The 7,602-nt window shown below is 56.5% G+C and overlaps 1 pseudogene; it reads left to right on the top strand.

Annotated features, from left to right (window-relative positions):
• The first annotated feature begins 2,706 nt into the window (after window positions 1-2,706).
• Window positions 2,707-6,675, top strand: LOC138076193 (interleukin-32-like; annotated as a pseudogene).
• The last annotated feature ends 927 nt before the right edge of the window (window positions 6,676-7,602 follow it).

Below are 7,602 nucleotides of genomic sequence, written 5' to 3'. Positions count from 1 at the left end.
TGTCTTGTAGCTTTTCTGTGTCTCTGGCAATTTCTCTAACCTCTTCCTGTTTTTACAGAGGCCAGCTCATGGCCTGGGTGAGAGGGTCACCCCCATGGGTGGAGTCACATACCCACCCTTTCTTAATGTGTCACCAGCCTCAGCAGGCCCACAGTGCTGCCAGAGCTGACCCAGGGGCATGGAGCCCAGCCTGGTCACGACCAGACCAGAAGGATGACTGTTAGGTAAAAGACAACCAGGACACCAAAAGAGTGTCTAACAGGCTTTTTAATGGCGAAGCGCTCCCGGGCGGGATTTCCGGACCCGAACATGGAACATGGCAGGTAACGGAAGTCCGCGCCCGGACCATGTTGGGGGTGGCTTATATATGTCCGTTGCGAGGGATGGTCAGGTTAATGTACGGGGGTTCGGATAGGTCGCCAGGCTGAGGCGTCGCGGGCTGACAGGTCCTTCTACGTGGCTGGGGTAGGGCGGCTTTAGCTGGCGAAGTGTGCTGTCATTGGTCTCCGGGATCTGGGAGGCTCCTTCCGTTACGGAGTTTTCCGCTGGCGGGAGAGAGAAGGGGCGGCTCATCATGGCCCCAGGGTCTGGCCTTACAATGACAGCCAGGTCTTCAACCAGCCGGGGACCTGGGAATTCAAAGGCACCAGAAGCCATCTGGGCCTCTGTCAGGACCCTTTCTAAGTATGAGGAGGAGGAAACTTGTATTCAAAAAGCTTGTCAGCCCCATGCAGGACAATAAAAATAACAGGAGAGAAAATCTTTCATTTCCTTGGAGGAGTAATGGAGCCAGGCTGAAGTTTGGTGGCAGGAACTTGACAGACACGAATCACTGTTTTACAGAAGTGGCCAGAATCCAGCATTGATGGGGGACAGGGTGGCTGAGAATGAGCTGGGGGAGCAACCAAAGGTTGGTTGGAGGGGCCCAGAGAGGGATGTCCCCTGTGCCATCTGAGGCTCCTTACACTGCAACGATGGACACTTCTTCAGCCTCTCAGACTTCATGAAGTCTGCTTCACAAAAATGCCACATCCCATTGAATTATGTTTTTTAAAGAATGGGAAATAAGTGAGACAAATTATTAAAATATAAACACTTAAAACTTTTATATTTCAAAGGGCAACACCGGAAAAGTAAAAAGACAACTCACAGAATGGGGACAAAAATTTGCAAATGACACATGTGGTAAGAGCATGGAGCCAGAAAACATTTACTACTCTTGTCTGTGGTCGTGCACGCTCAATGCTGTCTCCGTGGCCCCGTAGACGGGAGCCCCCGAGGCTCCTCTGTCCATGGGATTTTCCAGGCAAGAATATTGGGGTGGGTTACCATGTCGTCCTCCCGGGGATCTTCCCTGACCAACAGATTGAACCCGGTTTTCTCGCATTGCAGGCAGATTCTTTACCCCTGAGCTACCGGGGAAACCTTGGGAAATAGTCTAGTGGTACCTCAAAAAGTTAGAAACAGACTTAGGGATTGCCTGGTGGTGGGCCCTGGAGGATGATGGCTCAGGGGTGCAGGATGTTTCTGGAGATGATAAAAGTGTTCTGAAATTGCTGGTGGTGATGGTTGAGTAGTACTGTGCATTAAATCAGAAACTTTCCTGAGTGAATTATATGATATGTGAATTACATCTCACTAAAACCCTATAAAGAAAATGATTCAGGCCACAGTGAGACAGGAAATGCCTTTCAGGAGGTGGCCTTCCTGAGACAGATGTGGAGGTCCCCAGTGTCGTGTCTCAGGGAGCCAGATCTCCGGAGATAAGGCCTGGAAATGAGGCATCTGGCTGAAACAAGTAAGCCGCTCAGCCATCTCTGACTCTGTGACCCCATGGCCGATGCAGTCTGTGGAATTCTCCGGGCCATGATAGTGGAGTAGGTTCCTTTCTCCAGGGGGATCTTCCCGACCCAGGGATCGAACCCAGGACTCCTGCATTGCATGTGGATTCTCTACCCTCTGAGCCACCAGGGAAGTCTGCAGCTGAAGCAAGAGCGTCTTTTTTGTCTCCCTCCCACCCTGGAGTTCTGAGCTGGCTCAGGGAAAGATCTGGACCTCTGGGTGTGGGAAGGGAGTTTCAGACAACTGAAGGGCTCCTAAGGGGCAGGGGATGCAGCTGGGTCTGGTGGACCCAAGAGAGACTTTTTCTGAGGAGCGGGATTTCTGAGGTTGTCCCCATGGGGTGCACATGGGTGGGCCATCAGGAGGCCAGTTCCTCTTCAAGGATATTAGACACTGAATCATGTTCCCCTAAATTCACACAGTGAAGTCCTAACTACCAGCACCTGGAGATGGGTCTTTACAAGGAATCAAGTTAGCATGAGGTTCTTAGGGTGGGCCCTAATCCATTAGGACTGGTGACCTCTGAAAATGGGGAATTAGGAGTCAGATACTTGTCTAGGGAGGGCGCCATGTAGACCTGGAGACAGCCGTCTACACGCCTAGGAGAGAAGCCTGGAATACATGCTTCCCTCAGGGCTCTCAGAGCAACCGCTGCCTGCTGATGCCTTGATTTCAATTTCGAGGCTCCACTGTGAGTAAATGTGTGCTGTTGAGACCTGGGTCTGTGGCTGTTTGTTATGGTGGCCCTTGGTCTCTAAGACAGATGCCAGGCCATGGCTGTGAGGGGCTGTGGTCCCAGGGGAGGTGGGCCAGGCTGTGAGAGTCAAGCAATGTGGGGCTGGCCAGGGCATGGAGACCGGTGGCATGGTGACTGAGGACCAGGGGCCCGAGCAGGGCTCAGGAGACCCTGGTCTTGGGGCCCAGACGGTCAGCAAGGCTCCCTTCAGCCCCTTCTGAGGGACACATTCTGTGGGTAAGGCACAGAGGCCCGGCCCATGCCCTGGATGCCGGGGCCCTGCGGGAGAGTCTCCACCTCAGGGCCCCTGCAGGTCCTGTGACTTCCTGAGGGCAGGGCGGCTACAGAAGCTTCTCTGGATGTGAGGTGGGGTGCAGTCTGTTCGAGGGCCCTGGTCTGCTCCCCCCGAAGCTTCCTCAAACTATCGTCCCAAGTCTAGACTTTCCCTGGTCCCTCCCTGTGTTCGAACCAATGGTGGGGGGATATGGCCCAAGCTGGGCTCAGAGATCCCAACCCAGCTCAGGGAGGAGGGCCCTGAGCCCTGGACCCTGAGTGTAAGGGACACGCCCTCCCCGCCCTGGCTCCTCAGACCTCTGGCTCCATGTCATCCCCTCCTTCTGACTTCCCCCCTCCCTCCTCTGTTTCTGCCTCTATTTCTGTCTCAGTTTCTGTCTCAAATTTAACCAACCCAACCCTGTCCTCGCCCAGGCAGGGCTCCACCCTCTCCACCCCTCCCTGACCAGCTCTTAAGTCACTGGCGCTCAGCAGGCAGCGAGGCATTGCTCAGCTGGAGCTCTGGCTGCAGGATCTCCGGTGAGGGGCTCTGGGGACCCCAGTGTGGGGGTGGGTGAGACCTGCAGGCAGAGGACCCTCCAGGGTGGTGGGCGAGCCTGCTTCACTGAAGGACTTTTCCTCCCACTCTTCCTCCACCAGGTCCCAGCGGGAGCACCCTAATCCACCATGTGCTTTGCTATGGTGAGTGAGGACGAGAGATGAGGGGAGAGTGGGCCTGTGGTCTCAGTTGCCGCCTGTCCCGGCTCCCACCGGCTCAGCCCCAGCCCTGCTGACTGCTCTACGCACAGCAGCCTCTGTCCCACCCTCCCTGGGTGCTGGGGTGGCCACAGGGGAAAGTGAAGTGTGAGTCGCTCAGTGGTGTCCGACTCTGCGAACCCGGGAACTTAGCCCACCAGGCTCCCCTGTCCATGGGCTTCTCCAGGCAGACGCTGGAGCGGGTTGCCATTTCCTTCCCAGTGGGGAAGCAGAGGGTCAAAACATGGGACCAGTGCCATCAAAGCGCCCAGTCTCACAATGACTCTGGTCGAACACTCTGCTGTCACCATCCTGAAATTCTGCATAATTGTTGACAAACATGCTCCAGTTTCCTGTTGCTCTGAGCCCTTTCCTTAGATAGCAGGTCCTGGCTGTGGGGCTGGGGCTCCTGCTGGGAGGTCGGTTTGGGGGGCGGCTCAGTTTGGGGGCCTGTGTTGGGACCAAGGAAGGAGCAATGGCCCTTGGAGTGAGTGTAGGAATGAGAGTCGTCATGCTCCTGGGGGAGCCGGACGTGGAGCGTCTGCAGTGTCCGAGGAATCAGCCACCCTTGGCTCCTTCTCGTGCTTATTCCTATTCATTGAATTTCTTCTGTCTCTGAGGGATCTTGGTTGCAGCGTGTGGGGTCTAGTAGGCTGGCCAGGATTTTCAGAGAAAAGCTGAAAGCATTTCTCTCAGGGTCTGGATCAACAGCTGAAGCCACGCTGAGCTCAAAGTCTATTTTATTCTTACACTTTGGGGAGCCCTCCGCCCTCTGTCCCACTCAAGTACCTAGTTCTGAGGGTGACCAGATGCTCAGGGGCTCTGGGCCATGGCACACCGGTGTCTGGGCATAGTTATCGCAGGGTGAGTCAGGCTGAGCAGCCTGGCCCAGTGAGAGGAGGATGCGGGCAGCAGAGTGTCCCCACGGCCCCACAAGGTGTTTCCTTGCCCAGTCGTGTGTGATGCTGGGCTGACAGGATGGGCCTCTGGACACAGGGCTTGCAGACGGGAGCCCTGCACGCACTGTGAGCCGCACTGACCGCGCAGGGCCAGGAGGGAATTGGGGACAGTGCCAGATTCCCGCCCTTAGGTGGAGTCTCCCGAGGGGTCGCTGGGGTGCCTCCCACCTCTGAGATGGAGTCAAGTGCCTGGAGGGAAAGGGAGTGGGGGCCAGGGCTCTGCAGGGTCAGAGGTCGGGAAGACTGGCCACCGTCACCGTTAGTGCCTCAGACAGGAGAGGACAGCGCCAGTTCCTCCCTGGTCAGGTTTCAGCAGGACCACGGAGGGCTAGGCATCTGGGAACCAGGTTGACCGCCTATTCCAGGGCAAGGGTCCTCTTGGGGGTGTGTATGTGTGTGTGTAAAATAGGTCTCAGTGGTTACAAGACCAGAAACTGAGTTTCACTGTTATCTCCACAGGGAGTCCCACGTAACCTGGCTTCTCTGAGGATCATACTGGTAAGACGCTAATCCCTACGAATAGCTGGGGGCTCAGGAGGCCTGGGTTCTGCTGGGTGATGCCGAGAACGATCTGGCCCACTTGGGACCCAGCAGGGAGAAGAACCGAGCTTCTTTTACTCAAGTCCATCTCTGTTCACAGCACAGCTGGGTGGAAAATTTCTGTGATAAGATGGGAAATGAACCAGAAGAAGCACAGGTGGGTCAGTGTGCCCCACCCCCGACCCTCCCCAGTGTGAGGGAGGTGGGGTGGGTTCACAGTCACGGTGATGATGAGGGGCACAGCTCAGGGCCCAGTCCTTACATTGGACAAACGCACACCTGTGTGGCAGGTGAGTGTACAGGGAGGAGATACGGAGGCCCAGGGATGCTGAGGGCGGCGTCCAGACCACAGGGCAACAAGGGCAGGGCAGGGATGCCACATCATGGTCTCCAGGTTGAGGGTCAGCTATTGGGGTGACTGAGCAGAGATGAGAACTAGCTGGGGCTTGGGATTCAGGGTGAAAGTGAGAGAGGGTGGGGGTGTTTTAAACAGAGTGTTTTTTCCCCACCAGATGCAGGCAGTCCTAGCAGAGTCGGAGGTGAGTTTGGACCTTGCCCCCTGCTAAGGGTAGTCCTTAGAGCTGGATCAGCCAGGGTATGGGGTCTGAGGCCCTGGCTCCCTTCAGACTCACCTGGATGTATGGGAGCCCACAGTGGGGAACACTGACCTCAGCAGCGAGGCAGGAGTGCGGACTGCACACTTCCTCTCCCCAGGAGGAACTCAGCGAGGATATCTGTGAATGCATAGAAGATCACATTCAAGAGAACCTTCCCGTGAGTTGGAGCCACTGTCTCAGCGCCTTCCTTCCCCTCCCCACTGGTCTCTCTTTGCCTTTGGGCTGCTGCGTGTGCACAGAGCTCCCTGGAGTGGGGGATGAAGGGGGCGTCCCTGAAATCTCAGGTAGTACAGCCTTGCAGGCATTAGCCTCCCCACTCAGCGCACGGTGGCCAGAGCCCTGGACTCAGCTTCCTGCTCTGAGCCCCGTGGGCCTGGTGCTGGGTTCAGAGGCCGACCACCTGCAGGCAGGCGCAACCAAGCACCAGGGTTTGTTCTTCGAGGGGAACCGAGGGGCCAGGCACAGTCTCTGGAAAGCCCTCCTGTCTGCATAGCTGTTGGGCTGAAGGCAGGGAGTTCGGGTTGGCCTGGGCTGGGCTGGGCTTCTGAGTCCCAGCGACTCATAAGGGCTAGGAGGCCTCGGTCAGGTAAGAAAGGAACGGGATCTGTCTCGCCTTGGGCAGGTCCCTGAAAGGCCCCCATCCCTGCAGGAGTCCAGTCCCTTCCTTCAGGAAACCCGGCAAGATGTACGCTGCAGATTCCAGAGACCCTCAGTCTCTGCCTTTCTGAAGGTCGAAAATCCAGAAGAGAGCATCTGGGCCAGACTCCTGCGGTGGTTCCAAGGCATTCTGCGGAGTATTCAGCACTGGTGTTGAGATGTGCTGATGTGGCTGTGGGAGAAGGCAGTGGCCTTCGTGAACGCCATCTGCAGTGTGGTAAAGGCCATCTGGGGAGCGCTGAGGAGTCTCTTCTCCTCTGTGGGGCAGCTCTTCAGAAACCTCATCCAGGTCTAGGTGATCCAGGTGGTTCTGGAGGAATTCTACCTCATCCAGAAGGCCCTGCATGATCCCCTTCCCAGAAATCATCTTCTGAAGCGAACTTTACCCTCCTGCTCGCCCTTAACCAATCCTTTAACTGACCTCACCTCCTGTCTGTAGGGACGACACTGCAGCATCAGGCCAGGTTTCCCTTCTCCAGGTCTGACCTGTCTGTCAGGCCCAGGGATGTGGGAGAGGCTTGGAAGCCCGGAGGCCCCAAGGACCAAGGTGCCTTCCGTGGCTCAGCACGCTTCGGTGTCTCTGCCAGTCTCTCGGGACCCTGTCAGATGGGGCGCTGAGCTGATTCTCAGCGAGGGGGACCCCTGAGGGCCGGCTGTGGGTTTCACAGGAGGTGGCAGTGGTGGACCTTGACCCTGACGTCAGCATCTTAGTGCCCTGATCATCCTAGGGGACCCAGCTTGATGTCAGCTCAGGCCCCAGCAGGGCAGGAGACCTGGAGGAAGGCTCTCCCTGTCTCCTGGGCCTGAGCCTTCCTGTGTGAGGAGGACAGCAGCCTGTCTGGGAGTTCCTTGTGGCAGAGCCCCATTCCGGCCACACCCTTCCTCCTTCCCTTCCAGGGGGTCCCTCTGACAGGCCTGACACTGGAAAGCCTACCTCTGGCCTGAGTTCCCTGCTGCCAGGAGCCGCCCACTGCCAGGCCCTGAGCGGCTTTGACTTCCTGGCCCTGTCCCTGCCTCACCTCCCCATCAGTATTCAAGTCTCTCACACTTACTTGCCCCTGCGTTCTCCGGTGACCCTGTGCTAAACCTCCACTTGACTATTTTCTTTTTACATAACGACCTTCCGTCTGATATACTACTTCTCACGATGGTGATGTTACTCCGTTGATATAAGTAGTAAGGTATTTTTTTGTTTAACATTAAATCTCTTCCCCATTTCAAC

Source organism: Capricornis sumatraensis, chromosome 3 (genome assembly GCF_032405125.1).
Source record: "Capricornis sumatraensis isolate serow.1 chromosome 3, serow.2, whole genome shotgun sequence".
Classification (NCBI taxonomy): domain Eukaryota; kingdom Metazoa; phylum Chordata; class Mammalia; order Artiodactyla; family Bovidae; genus Capricornis; species Capricornis sumatraensis.
Note: the sequence above shows the minus strand (reverse complement) of the source record. Positions and strands in the feature narration are given on the sequence as shown.